The sequence below is a fragment of the Halichoerus grypus genome, chromosome 13 (assembly GCF_964656455.1).
Source record: "Halichoerus grypus chromosome 13, mHalGry1.hap1.1, whole genome shotgun sequence".
Taxonomy (NCBI): Eukaryota; Metazoa; Chordata; class Mammalia; order Carnivora; family Phocidae; genus Halichoerus; species Halichoerus grypus.
Window position 1 is genome coordinate 44,225,048 of NC_135724.1, and position 15,737 is coordinate 44,240,784.

Here is a 15,737-nt window from a genome sequence, read left to right on the forward strand (position 1 = left end):
CTCAGTGAGTTACTTTGTTCTTCTTGGCTCCTATACCAAACACTTCATGCCCTTGTTTAAAGAGGCATTATGAAACATTATATATGGAGGTACATTTTAGCAGAGCTTAGATTTGCTACCCTGTGATTCTTTTTAAGGAATGTCTATTTGAAACGGGTCTCACCAGGACTGCCAGTTAATGTGCACAATCACCATACATGATTCCAGAATACCCGTATATAGCATTAACAGTTTATCCTTGAAGTAATCGTGCAGATGTGGGTGTTTTAAAAAACTATGATATGGATTATTCTTGATTATTGCTCCTTTTTTTTGTTAAGGCTATGGCTGTTTTCCCAAAGTTTGAAGAACTGGAACTCTGTCATTCATGTAATTACTAATTCATTCATTCATTTGTTCAACATGTATTATATTCACTGGCCGGATATATGCAAGGGACAACAGAGGTTCCTGTTAACGCAGAGATGAATGAGACTCAGCCCCTGCCCTCTAACTAGTGAAAGAGTTGTAGATTTTTTTTTTCATATTCAGTGATTACTTAGAAATTTACTCTCGAGCCCTTATATTCTGTAAAAGAAAGCTGAGGCATTTTATATGTGATGGATATTTACCAGTATGATTAGTAGCAATGGAAGTAAAGAATTTCGAAATTTCATCTGGTAAAAATATCCTTAGAACCATGGACATGCTTGGAGCCCACTCAGAGAGTGATGGAGTTACACCTGGAACGTGACTAGGTATCTTCACAAAGTGATGGAGTTATACTCAGAAAGTGGTTGAGATACCTCACAGAGTAATGGAGCTATACTCAGACCACACTGGGGCAGCCTTAGACAGAACGGAGTTACACAGTCCCCTGATGAGAAGCCTTTTTCTGAATTTCCTCATTTCAGTCAACCGAAACACCATTTTCCCCTCTCCCCGAGGTATGAATCACTGGAATCACAGAATTCTTTCATGTTAGAGAAAAAAAGGCAACTCAGTCATTTTCAGAAGAAGGAACTTAAAGTCCAGAAAGGTTTGATGATTGGCCTAAAGTCAGAGGTCGCATAATAAATTAGGAGAAGCACACAAGCTAGAGTCCAGTTCCCTGATTCCTTCCAATTAATTGTCCATTCTAGAAACTGTTCCTCCCATCCAAGTACTAACCAGGCCCGACCCTGCTTAGCTTCCGAGATCAGACGAGATCGGGCGCGTTCAGGGCGGTATGGCCGTAGACTAAAAACTGTTCTTTGGAAGGTTTGTCAGATTTTACCCTTCCTCTTCTCTGGTTCTTCTAAGCATCTTTTTCCTCCAAATTCCTCTACACATTCTTGCAAAATTAATATACTCTGAACACAGCTTTTTCAGCCTCATTCCCCAGTTTGAGATCTATCACACCCTAAACAAACACTTCCCAAAGGGTAACACAAAGGCTCCCTGCCTTCATGGAGCCCTACCACGTTGTTCCAAAGTGTATTTAGCTTGCTTCATTTGGAACTTAGTTGCTTTACTACCTAGCATGTGGGACAGCCTGAGTATAGCCTGATTGGCATTGTTGGACAACGGTTTTACCAATATAAGTCTTTCCTCAACATTGTAGTCACAGATCTTTGGTTGCCAAGAAGTTAAGCTCTTGCTACACAGGGATTGTCTGTCCTTACTCACTAGGCCCTGGTGACCCCATAACTTTGGCTTGCACTTGACTTTGGTTGGCCTTGGTGCCAAATCTACATGATCTTTTAGTTAATTCACTGCTGATATCTCATTAATTCTTTTCCTCTGACAATATATTACTCTTAATTATCTGGGAGTGTATAACTTTATGAGCGATGTGTCTCTCTGCCTAAAACTAAGTTCCAATCGGTGATTTCAGGTCTGAGCCAGGAGAAGGTTAAGATCAAGTTAGAGAAGGTATTTCATAACTAGAGGTGAGACGGGAATTATCTGTTCTTTGTGAATAATCTGTGCCCCTACTTCCCCCTCAACAATTAATGTAACAGTTTGGTTGTCATTGCCATGAGAATCAAGGCAAGGTGCCTCCCCCCTTCCCTGATTTGAGTCCCAAATGCCTTGCAAGAAAAATCTGACAGCCTGAATAGAAGAGAAGAGTCTTGTCGGGGGCGGGAGAAAGGCGAGAGAGGTAGGAAGTGTTTCTTTTCCATGACATTTGAGCTGTGAGTTGTCAGGAAAGGAGAGATCTGAGTGGGTTTTTATCAGTTCCAGAGTGAAGCTGTGCTCAAAGTGCTAAGCTTATTTCTCAGAGCCCCCTTGGGGTTCTACAACTTTTAGGTGGTAGCTAAGTGTAGTGAAAGAATACAGAATTTGGGGATCTAAGTACTGGGTTCAGTTCTTGACCCTGCATCTTAATACCCGGGTGAAATAATTTGGGAGCAAATTGTTGAAATGCTCGCCGTCTCAGTTTTCGTATCTGTCAAGTGGGGAATAACCATAGCACTTCTTTGCCATGAAGTTTAGATGAGATGATACAGACAAACGTGCTTTGTAAACTTTAACTCACCATCCAAAGGTCAAGCACATAGCATTAAAGATGCCTCAACTCAGTCCTTACTAAAATGCCTCTGGTGCGATGCAGATGGGATTAACAGGCTAATTGCCTTTTTAAAATGTTAAATAGTAAATCCTCTCCCTTCCCCCAACCCAAACCAAATTTTTTATGTGAAAAGGAAAGGGGTGGGGGGGGAGAAGAAGAAGGAGGACAAACATTTTATTTTCCCAAAGAAGATACATTTGGAATGCAACTTTAGGTTTTCCAACAGTACCAACATGAAGGTCAGTTTAGCACAAGAAGGTATCGGGGCTGTGTGCTGAGTTTCCAGGCTTCCACTTACATTATAATCTATAGAGTTCAGTCTCCAAGTGTACCAGTGGCAGCAAATTAGTTACAAATTAACAGGCAGCAAACAGTGTTGGCCTTGATTAAGCTCTCAATGGATCATGCTAATTACTCTATTTTATTTTTACTTCTATTATTCTATGGTGTAACGGTTTTAGATGCAATGATTATATAAATGACTGCCTTTACACCTTCCCTACCTCCTTGTTTTTGTTTCACATTGAAGAAAAGGAATCATTAAAAATGCATGAGCTGGTCCATTTATGTTTAACTCCACTCACTCATTCCCCCTTGATAATTCCACTTACATTACTTTTGCTGTATTTGGGGTTTCATTTAACATGACCTTATGGAATCTGTTAATCATGGCTTATTTTAAATAGAGAGGAAACAGGGAATGAATTTTCAAGCGGCCAGAGAAGAAAATAATCTAAAAAGTCCTAACTTAAAATCTTACAGATGTTTAAGAAAGTAAGGCTTTGATTATCTTGACTTTGATTTCATAAACAATATTTTTCTGAAAATATATCATTTTCATTGTTGGTTTGCTTCTGATGGGATCACATTCAGAGACAACTGCTTTTTTGACATGGACTAGAGGAAATCTTCAATCTTCAAAGTGTGTATTCCATTCCAATTTGCTACAGTGGGTGTTCTAAAGGGAGAAGTACTGCACCGTGTGTCTAGAACAACTGCAGTTCCCTCTCATTCCCACATCAGCCCTAAGATGGGCCTTCCTTTGGACCTGTAACACTTACTCTACTCTCGAGAAAGCACGTTGGGGTTGCAAATAAATTCCAGGATGGTTTTCATATAATTTGTATGCAAATAATTTTCCAATACCCACATCTTAGAATTAGTAGTAACACATTTCTTGAAACACTGACAAATGCCTGGAGATTTCTTATCCTAACATAGAGATGAGCAGAAACCATCCAATGCCCGGTCCTGGGAGATGTACCAAAAGATAGAGACATCAATGTTGTGTGGATATATCCTCTTAAAAAGTTATTTGTGGAATAATAGGCAACTGGTATCAGAAGAAGCCTGATGAGTATCTGAACTCCCCTGGGAGAGAGAGGGATGCAGGGGACCCTCAGAGTCCTTTCCCTTCTTCCCTAGCTCCCAGAGAGCTTTCTGCAGCAGGGAGGGAAACCTTTCCCTTGTTCTCTTGTCTCAGGAAGCAGCCTTTTGTGGCACCAACCTCGAAGCTGAGGCCCGAACCAGCCCGAGGAACATAGGGGCAGAGATTCCTGAGTGGAAAGAAACAGATGGCGTCGTCACTACCCCTCCCTCTCCCCTTCAAGATCGGGCCTCCGAAACAGAGCTTGGGGATTATTGTCTAAGCTTCTCCAAGCCACCAGGGGAAATGCCAGTTGTGTGGGCTGTGACTTTGGGATGAGACCACAGAGCCTGCAAAGTCAAGCTGAACCGTCAAGTGCCAGCCCCGTGAACTCAGCACACAGGCTGCTCCAGCAGAATGTTCACGCAGACGGTCCCTGAACAAGCTCGCTCCCCAAACTGCAAATTCCGACTTCCCAAACAGATTCATCAAGTTGGAGATCTCTATATATACCCACCCTCACCCTCCGTAGGCAGCAGCAATTTCAGAGCTGTCTTCTCGGTGAATTGGTAACCAGCTCAGAGCCTGGCAGCGCACCCCGCGGGGAGTGGCAAGCTTTTGTTGGTTTGTTGTAGGAGAGCCCGAAGGAGCTCGGCGGAACTGGTCCGGTGCGTCTGCAAGCGCAGGTGTGGACCTGGTCGGGTAAGAAGTGCAGCCAGGGAAAACACAGGGCAGGAGTGCAGCCGAGAAAACACAGGGCAGGAGCCTGGGCACACTCGGCTGGCCTTCTGGAATCCGGCTTCCTGCTGCCCTGCTCAGGCCACAGATACACTGGTCGGATCCTGGGACAGACCACGAAGCCTGGAAAATGGGATTCTCAAGAAGAATGGTTAAAATTGCCAAAAGGCTGCGTTGACTTTATGGAAGAAGAAACAGTGCTTAATTATAGCTATTTGATCACATGTCAAAATGGCAAGCCTTTCGATTCAGTTCAGTGCAACCAATGGTTGTTGGTCCCTGCTATGCGCTTGGGTTTGTTAGGCATGGGGTAGAGGATGAAGGAACGGACTGACTATATCCCATAGGCTTCAGACTCTACTAAGCTAAAAAGCTACCTTCAATAAGAAATGTAAAGAATACCTATGAGAGAAACATATTTTTCCTAAATAAAACTTAAGATATTATAAATTCAGAGAGAAAATTATTCAGTAAGAAAATACTCTTTGAATGGCAGATTCCCACAATAACAACAAAAACAGTGATGATATGTATACTTAGTGCAGATTTATTTTTGCCTTTCATCTAATGATTTCAAAGAGTTTAGCAACCACTGCTGAGTTAATGCTTAGTACTAAACCTGACTCTTCCATCTCCTTTTGGGGGAAAAAAAAAATTGGCACTAACACTTCAACATCCCACAGAGAAGAAGTTCTGGAAACAAAGTATGCTCACCCCCACAGAAGCATCAAGCAGCAAATTAGAGACAGTTTAATTTATTCAAAAAAGTGAGTTGGGACTCACAAGAATCGAACCGATGCCCGCAAAATAAAAGTCCCCGAATAAAGAAATGCTCGTTTATTTCTTGTAGGTGGGCAGGAAAAACTCTCAAATGCACCTTCGGGTATTCTTGTTGGGTTTTCTCTCTCAGAGACCTAAGGTGCAGAGTACATTCTGGGAAGGCTCACTGCATTTTCAAAGAGAGAATGGCTTCCTTCCGTTTGAAAAACAGAAAGGAAGATAAAGATTTCATATCTACCACATCATATATAAAGACAACCTGATTCAAATGATGATCTCCAAGCCCTTTGATGTGTCCCTTAAGAGCCATATTCAAATGAAGGGAAAGGTTATGAATGAAAGAATTCAATTGTTTGCAAAAATAAAGTGAGGATCTGCCAAAGATGGAGATGATCTGGAACAGACCTGCTCCCTAATTACACAGAAATCTGATACTTAATACTCTTACCTGGCCGTCTTCATCTTCAAAGGACCTTACCGATATTAATGAATTCTTCACCTCCTTTCCTCTCATCGACTCCCAGAATAGCTACTCTTTATTTTTTTTAAAGAATTTTTATTTATTTATTTGACAGAAAGAGAGATAGAGAGCACAAGCAGGGGGAGCGGCAGGCAGAGGGAGAGGGAGAAGCAGGCCCCCCACTGAGCAAGGAGCCAGATGCGGGGCTAGATCCCAGGACACTGGGATCATGACCTGAGCCGAAGGCAGTCAGTTGCTTAACCAACTGAACCACCCAGGCGCCCTGAGTAGCTACTCCCTAAAGAAAAGTTGGTCTGACTTTTTTGAAGACTTGACTCTCATTATCATATCATTCTAGGATACAGCCTTTGAATGTTTTGTGATGTTTCCTCTGGCTTGTTTTGAATAGATACAACCCTGCAAAACTGTTCTTTAGGAACATACGTACACATACGGGTACATCAGAGCCTCTCAGTGGAGATATTATTATAATAAAAGAATAAAGAAGTATTAGCATAGAACAAAGAGCAGGGATGGCTTCATGAAAGCCTCTAAGACACATGAGCTGGGTCCTACCAGATAAGCAGGAATGTGTAAAGTGCACAAGAGGGAAAAGCATCTGAGGCAGAGGGGAGCTGCATAAACAAAGGCCTGGGGCATGAATGGTCACTGACGGTCCAGACATAAGGCACAATGCAGTGAGCTGGAGCCCAGGCTGGGGGTACAGGTCAAGTTCATCGGAATGAGGCTGGAAAAGTGGTTGGCTCGTGGTTGCACAGCTAGAAAGTGTCACAACCATGATTTAAAGCAGGCTGCCTGGCTCTGAGCCCATGGTCAGTCTCATATACCACCACTGCCCCTCCTTATACAAAGAATAAGATGGATATAAGGACCTTGCTGACAAATGGATGATACAGGCAAGTAAATTTGCAGTTGTAACACATGCAACAAACATCTCTGCTGAGTACCTTCCATGTGCCAGTAAGTACACTGGGCAAAGTGAATACAAATAATAAAATAATAATAATAATAATCATCTCCTGTCTTTTAATGAAGCCCATGGAGTCTGGTTAAGGAGATACCAGCAATTATAGTACATGCAACTGCTAAAACAGGGCTCTGCCCAGAATGGCAGGAAGCATAGGGAAGAATGGCCAGAGACAGTCAGTTCTAGAAGGTGCCTCAGAGGACTTGAGTGGAGACCGAAAGGCTCACAATCCAGTGGTGGGTGCGATCCATATTGCACGGGATCATGATTACTGCTAGCATTTACTAAGCACTTACAGTGTGCCGGGCACTGTTCTAAACTTTTACCCTATATTAACTCATTTAATCCTCACAGCAGCCCCCGCCCCCCATGCTATCAACAAAGACACAAGCATAAGAGGTGAAGAATTTTGCCTAAAATTACACAACACATAAGTGGCAGAACCAGAATCTGAATCCAAGTTTCCTGGCACCAGAGCCCAAGCACTTAACCACTATGATATACTCTCTCTTTATAGAGAAAGAGATCCGTGAGTCTGCTGAAGACGGGGAAGGCTTCCAAACAGAGGTAACATGTGGAATCATTCCAAAAAGTTCTCTGGGAGTTCAACCATTAAGCAAAGGGATGAAGAGAATGTCAGGCCGAGGGTGTATGAGCCAAGGTATGCAGGATGAGAGACAAGCGTTTTTAAGGAAGAGCAATTACTTTTGTTAGCTAGATGGTAAGGTGGGTGTTGGGGGATGGTGGGCGCCACTAAAGGAGTTGGCAGGGAGCACGTTTTAGTCTGTGTTTATTGGTTTCCAAGAAAGAGGAGCCTACACAAAATAGGCCAAGTTAAAGGATCTGAAGGCATCCCGTGGGCATCCAAGGACAAGAAACTAATCACAACCAGGACACCTGTGGAGGCTGTCCCCTCGTCCGTGGGTGGCCCTCCTCAGCCTCGGCTTCTCCTCTGTTCCCTGAGTCACAGAACAGCAGAGGCGACCTGGATTAGGGTAATGCCACTGGACTAGAAAGCACGAGCCGAATGGGACAGATGTGACCTGAACCTGAGGGAACAGTCACGGTGACTCCTGGGCTCCTAGGTTGAGTGCACTACAGAGACGGAAAATAAGGAAGGAGGAGCAGGTTTGGGGGGAATTATGGACTGAATTGTGTGTCCCCAAAATTCATATGTTGAAGCCCTAACTCCCAGGGTAGCTGTATTTGAAGCTGGGGACTTTAAGGAGGTAATCAGTTAAATGAGCTCAAAAGGGTGGGGTCCTAATCCAATAGGACTGGTGTCCTCATGAGAAGAGAGAGAGATACCAGAGATCTGTATCTGTCTCTCTCCACACATGCACAGAGAAGGAGCCATGTGAGGACACAGAGAAAAGGCAGCTCTCCACAAGCCAGGAAGAGAGGTCTCACCAGAACCCTGACAGCACCATGGTCTTGGACTTCCAGCTTCCAGAACTGTGAGAAAACACATTTCTGTTGTTTAATCCACCCAGTTTGTGGTATTTTGTTACAGCAGCCCAAGATAACAACTACAGGGGGAAAGATAATTAATCCACATTTGGATGAAGACAATAGATGGATTTAAAGGAATCGTGAGGGGCACCTGGGTCACTCAGTCAGTTAAGCGTCCAACATCCAACTCTTGATCTCAGCTCAGGTCTTGATCTCAGGGTAATGAGTTCAAGCCCAGTGTTGGACTCCACACTGGGCCTGGAGCCTATTTAAAAATAAGTAAGTAAGTAAGTAAATAAATAAATAAATAAAGCAAATCGTGAGAATTGGTAGGGCTTTGTGCTTTAGGAGAAATGGAGGGTGAGAGAGAGCATGACAGAGGAGGAAGGAGAAGGGATGTTGTCCAAGTTTTAATCTTGGATAGAGGGTGAATTGTGGTGACTTTCACGAAGTCTGAGATTTGGGAGTTGCACCCGGGCTGAGAGTGAAGGCACAGTTAGGATTTCCTGGTTCTAAGCAAGGGGTGTTAAGTGTTAGGGATAGAGGGGGACTATAATGGAAGTGGAACCTCATTGAAAACCAAGGTCAGGATTCTAGGAGGGCCAAACTGGAAGATGAGTCTGGATAGGGCGAGGCAGTCTTCCGGCCCCCACCCCCAGGGCTCTCAGCAGGAACAAGCCCCAGAGAAGGACTGGGCCAACTCAATGGCTCTGCTGCCCTTTCTTCTCACTCTTGTCATAATTCCTAGAAAGAGAGGCTGTTTGGCCCAAGAGTTGCAATCCAGGCTTCTAGTTAGCCTAGGGATTGGTTGTCCAAGGACCTATCCTTGATCCAATTAGTCAGGGCTGGGTCGTCATATGATGGAATATTTGGCTTGGCAAATCTGTCCCTTCATCAGTGGCGTGAACAAGGCAGCATCCCTTACAAAGGTCTGGGCTGTGCAAGGCAGTGTAATCAAAACATCTAGAATGGAGGGTGAGGGTGGTAGGAAGATCGTTGTGGTTTTAGGCTTGCTAGGCACATTTATAAAATGTGCACATACGATTTTAGTTCCATTTTTTCAACAAATGAACTCATACTTTACATTTTTTGCCAAAAATCTACTGATTACAGTATTTTGAATGACGTCTTACTTTAACAGTAAACCAATGATATTGAATTCATGGAAATATACTCGAGTGGAAATAGTGTTTTTCTTCTGGGCACTGGAAATAGAACTGAAGGGCTGGGTCTGGTGGATTGTTAAGAAACTGTAGGTGCTCCAGAGTGACCCTCACTAGCTATGTGATGTTAGGTGAGTTATTTAAGTCCTCTGGGTATCTACTCATCTGGAAAATAGGAACAATTTTCACACATATTCATGAGAACAACTCGAGAGTACTAACACAAAAAACCAGACCCACAGCAAGCGTTTGCCAAATGCTAAGAAACAAATATGGCGCATATATATTTTTCCGGAGTTCTGTACTTTCTGAATCTTCTCCAACAAGACTTACTGCTTTTATAATCTGAAAAGAATGATAGACCAAGGCTTTGCCTTTTTTTTTTTTTTTTTTTTTTTAAGAGAGGTGAGCCATAAAGAGAGAAAAGACAGTAAAACAGATGCAATCATGGACTGAGGAGTCTGCTGTCATTTGGAATAATGACAACATGTGGCTCTTGGGGTATCCTAATCAAAGTACAGACTGTAGGAAGAGTAAACATGAAGAATTATGAGTTCTATGCTGGTATCAACCATGCCCTGGCTCTGCAAACTTAGATCCCAAAATAGAGCGGTCACAAGGTTACCTGCTTTCCCACCCCTCTCCAAGGCTGTCCTCTTCCATCAGGTGCAAAGCCTGGATCTCCAGCATCAGATTAAAGAAATAGAACAAACCCTCCCCATCCCAGGGCCTCTTTAAATATTCAGATAAACCCATGTGCCCCTATCACTTAAATTAAGCTTTTCTAAGAAAAAGTAAGTCAATTAGTTCAAAATGTGGGTTAGTGCTTCTGGGTATTTAAAAGGGGATTTTTTTTTTTCTTTTTTAGTTCATTTAGAAACATAGCCACAGGGCAGGTATATACCCACTCCTCCTCACATCCTGTGAATTGCCACGATATATCTAGATACTAATTTCTGATATCTAGAGCTTCAAATCCAGTCCTTAAACTTTCTCAAAGTTGTGAAGATACTGAAATGTGAGCTTTAGATTTTATTTTGCTTTGCCCTTTTATTTTATATCCTTTACCTTCACCGTCATTATCCATATTCATCCAAGGGTGCTTGACATTGCTATAGAACATTGAGAAGACACGATTTTACCCTAATTGAACTTTTTCCTTCCTTCATTCAACAAATAATTACTCTGTAAACTTTATAAACAAAAGTAGTCTCTAAGACATTATTATATGTTGTTCTAGGGCAAACTTTGTGACGGGTACTGCAAAACTCATTTGTCCAAGAGGTCTAGATGCAATAAACCAAACTTTACCAAACTACAAAGAAAATTAGGTATTTCTGAAGAAGATAATTTCCAGAAGCAATTTCTGGGTCATAGAACATGAACATTTTTATGGCTTTTGAGAAATTGCCTAATTGCTTTCTTCAAAGGCCAACTTACTTGATATTGACAATTTAAAAATATGAGAATAACATTTTCATACCAACATTTCAGTATAAAGTGGGTTTTTAGATTTTTGTTGTTTGTTTTGCTTTGGGTTTATTGAATAGGTTACTTTTTTGAATGGTAGCAAGTCGTTTTGGGAATATTTTATGTTCCAAGACAACTATAAATAGTTCCTCCATTATTTAATACATATGTATTTGTGACACGATAGTAACACATATCTTTACTTCTTTTTCCACCTTAATTAGTATTGCAATGGCATAGAAATGCATTTTATTAATAAGAGGACTAACATCAGGGGCGCCTGGGTGGCTCAGTCGTTAAGCGTCTGCCTTCGGCTCAGGTCATGATCCCAGGGTCCTGGGATCGAGTCCCACATCGGGCTCCCTGCTCGGCGGGAAGCCTGCTTCTCCCTCTCCCACCCCCCTGCTTGTGTTCCTGCTCTCGCTATGTCTCTCTCTGTTAAAAAAAATAAATAAAATCTTTAAAAAAAAAAAAAGAGGACTAACATCCACTTCAATCTCACATATCCTTTAAAGAGATGTGACTAGAATAGAAAGAAACAAATACCATTGATTTTATGTTTAACTTTGACAGTCTTTACATTTGAGTTTTTTATTAACCAAGCGGTTTCATTGTCAGATTATTATTATAACAAAGAGCACACTTTTAAGCTCCACAAAAAATATAGTTTACTTATGGAAAACCACATTCCCGCATACATTGCTTGTTTTAAAAACAGTCCAGGACCAGTAGGTGATTATTAGGTAGATCAAGAATTAGAGTTACCAGGTGGCAATTAGAAACTAAAAATTCTACTCCTGTCAATCACTCTGTTAGGTTCACTCTGACCTGTTTTTTGACAAAGCACCAAAGATAAAAATAGGTAGTACCCTCCTTGTCCCCAGGAGATTTATGCAAAATAGCCTAGGATTTCAATAGAAAACACCTCATTCTAGTCTGGTTGGGTTTGTGGGCATTCCTTTGGCCTCTAACATTCTTGACTGTCAATTCTTCTAAGACACAGATGGTCCCTACTTCTAATAGCCCAGGAAAATAGTACTAGTGTTCTAGGTACCTAGTGACAAAGATGACAGTTTCCTAGGGCATCTCTGCTCTGCTCGCAATCCAAGCTTAGGACTCAGCTTAGTACTATGTTGACTTTGCAAAATTTGATTCCCAAATCAATGACCCATAGAAGTATTTTAATGGTAGGTAATTGCTCCCTTGAAGACTTTGTTTTCTTTCTTTGGTTCCCAGAAAGCTGTATGTGGTCAAGTGGCTAAGGTATGGGCTATGAAGCCAAACGTCCCTGCCTTACCAAGGTCTGGGAGACCATGGGCCAGTGGCTCAATCTTTGTGAACCCTTCTGGCCTTGCTTTTCTTTTTTGTAATCAAGCCTGGAAAATAGAGCCTTAATAAATAGAGAGCTAACAGTTGAATGTTTACTAATGTTCCAGACACTGTATTAGTGCTTTACTCATATTACCTCATTTAATTCTTGAAATAATCCTATGAGGTAGGGGCTATTAACTATCACACAGATAATAAAATAATGAGAGAACCAACACATTAAAAAAAGGCAACTAGATGGGGCACCTGGCTGGCACAGTGGGTAGAGGACGTGACTCTTGGTCTCGGGTTGTAAGTCAGCCCCGCGTTACATGTAGAGATTACTTCAACAGATGAGAGCTTAAAAAATAATTAAAAAATTAAAAAGGCAATGGGTAAGACCAAACTAGGATTCAAACCCATGCAGTCCTGTTTCAAAGATGAGGTTTTAACCAATCTGCTACACATCCTTTTGTTGAGGTTAGCTCTCTCCCCACACACAAATATTTGTGTGTTTACTGAGTGTCTATTATGTGCCAACCAGTCTGCTAAAATATGCTAAGGAATTGTGTTGAAAATGAACCGGAGACGCAATAATAAATAAGACATAGGTTCTATTCTTCTGGAGTTATTTTTCTTTGCTTCCACTTTATAGAGTTAGAGTACATGGGTTCTCTTTTTCATCTGAGTTCAAAACGTATTACTCAAGATGACCTTCAAGTGAATTCAACAGAATTTGACAGTGAAACTTTGAAACAAAGATATCAGAATAGCTTCAAATTTGAAATACGATTTAACCTCCATTGTACTTTATGAATCTTTTAGTAATCAAATCAAGAAAGCATGACTTGAATGTGATGAACCAAATGCTTTTTCTGGTCTCTGCCCCCAAGAGGCCACAAAATTTCTTGAATTTATCAATTTAAATCCTCCCCAAACCACCTCTTTTAATACACTGATAACATCCATTCCTCCGTCCCTCAATCTACTTCTGCCGTAACTTCCTAGAGTATGTTCTACCAGAGAGGAAATTATGGTAGGGAAATAGTAAACCAAAGCAGTTTTACATTTATTTTAAGTTGCAAACAATAATGTTGCCTTGCAGTTGCTTTTTGTCCTGATTTTTTAATGTAGAGATTCAGATCCATGGCATTTTAAGATTTTTTACCAAGAAGTTTCTTGCTAAATATAGATCTAACTACATACAGATCTGTTCATTCATTCATTTAATGTAAACGACTGGAGTGCTCACCATGACCCAGGCTCCAACTTAAACTACAAAGGTATATTGGTGTAGCAGAGAAAACAGGCAGATAGAAAGCAACTACACCAATGATCTAACAGATGATGCTCAGTAGATTGGAAGCAAAGAGGAAAAAGAGCTGAATGCATATGTGTCTATATGGTATAACCTCTCATAACATGTGAACATGGAATGGGAGTAGATGAGTTATAAAATGAAGGGGAAACATCTGGAGTTTTTCCTTCCAAAATAACCATGTCACTACTTTCAGGTAGTCTAAGAAATGGAGCAGCACAAATATATCGATGATACTTTTTAATGATTATGAAAGAGCTAAAAAATGTGGAGCATCTTGTTGAAGATACAAACATCTCAGCACAGTTTTTATAGTAATGAGTTGTGACAGTGATATAATTGTAATAAGTGTTTCATACAGGACTGGAATCAGTTTATGTGAAGAAGCTATGCATTCTGCACAAGAAATAAAGGAATCATCCTTACAAAGGAGCCATCAGTTGTAAGTGGTGGGGGAGTTCAGTGGATTTTATGATAGGGCAGAGTCAAAGTGGATGAATCCCACTTTATCAGCTGGGCTGATAGTAGACAACCACTACTGCTTCCTTACCAAAATAATAAGAAGAAAGCCTTTTTGATGCTCTCAATTTGGTAGTGAGTGTATGGTACCACAAGATGTTTTTAAGGAATCATTTACCAAACCTGGAATTGAACTCCTTTATGAACTCAACTGTAATTTTGTGTCACCGGGTTTTAAAAATTAAGCAACTTATTTATTTATTTATCTTTGGTGGTGGCGGGAAGGGTTTTTCTGGGTGTTCTTCCTGACAGATACTGTAGTTTCTAACCTGAAGAGGTCTTTTCCAATATTTGATGAAGAATCATTAATGGGCAAAGAATTTTGGTAGGGGTTCAGGAGCTGGTGCCACGAAGCAGATTCATAGTTGCCAGAAAATCAGGCCAAGGCATACTTTCCAAGGTGCGTTTTTCCTATCTAATGTCTGCCAGGGTCCTGCCTATTGTTTGCAAACTGTCCAGGCAGCATCTGAAGCTGTTGTTTGGCTACATCCGTTAAAAACTTATTTGCACTTGGGGTTTTTTGGTTCTGCTATTGCCCATCACCCCCCTCTCCCCTTTGGTTTTTGCCGGTAGAGACCTGCCCTGGGGGGAATTTTGTCCTGGGAGCACAAAACTATTTTCTTTTCTGGAAATAAGTTGACGTCAACTGGGAGCTGTTTTTGGTCGCTTTGTTTCCCGGAGCGTCCAACCCAGCACACCGCCTCCGGCAAATTGCAAGCAATTCAAAGCAGCTCGCCCAGCCGGGAGGGGAGCTGGGGGGGGGGGGGCGGGGAGGGGGGCTCGCCTGCATAAGTGGGGAGACCTGGGGGTCGCTCCGCTCCGGGGCTGGAGAGTGGGCGGGTATCCCCAGGCCGCTCCGGGAGCGCAGCCCCTCGGTGCACTGCGCTGGCCGTGAGGGCCGCCGGAGAGCAGCCCCTGGTAGGTAACTTGCTGGGCGCCCACCTGAGTGTTCAACACTGATGCAATTCCCTTCCCGAGTGTTCGGGCGCCCGGAAAACCTGGGAGCATCCCGGGACAAAGGGCCAGCCCTCCGGAAGCAGCCCTGTGCGACTGGTGTGTGCGCGGGTTTGAGTGTGCAACTAACTTAGTTGCCTATTGCCCTGAGCTCCGGGAAACAAACAAACGCCTTCCTACATATTTTTGGGGACACAGTGTATTTCGGACAAAGCGGGCAGCACCTCGGGGATGTTTCCGGAGGGGTGCAACCACCGAATTCCTCACCTCCCCGGAGGGTTCTCTGCTGACAGCAGGGCAGATGAGAGCGTGTGTCGTCTGTGTGTGTGTGTGTGTGAGTGTGTGTGTGTGTGTGTGCGCGCCCGAGGACAGCAAGGCGGATGAGAGCGTGTCTTGTGTGTGTGTGTGTGTGTGCGCCCGAGGAACGGGAGGGGGCCCGGGAGGCACCGACTTGCTCCAACTTGTTCACACCTGGCGCAGTTTCCCCAACGCTCTGCCGGGTCCAGGGCCGCGGAAACACGCGTAGGGCGAGCACTGATGGCTGAAGACACCGTCAACTCCCACTTAGACGCCCACACGGCCCAGAAACCTAGTTTACCCCCTCTTACATTTTATGACGGATGGGTTCCTATTGATGCGTAAAGTTATAAACTGCCCTGAAAGCAAGACGGGGGATCCGGGAAGGGGG

At 42.7% G+C, this 15,737-nt stretch overlaps 1 protein-coding gene and 1 long non-coding RNA gene across 2 annotated transcripts in view; one reads left to right on the plus strand and one right to left on the minus strand.

Moving 5' to 3' along the window:
* The window catches only part of KCTD1 (potassium channel tetramerization domain containing 1), a 184,171-nt gene that overhangs the window by 71,562 nt on the left and 96,872 nt on the right, over positions 1–15,737 (plus strand). The window lies entirely within an intron of this gene.
* Positions 1–15,737, minus strand: part of LOC144379878 (uncharacterized) — an 84,481-nt gene that overhangs the window by 66,350 nt on the left and 2,394 nt on the right. The window lies entirely within an intron of this gene.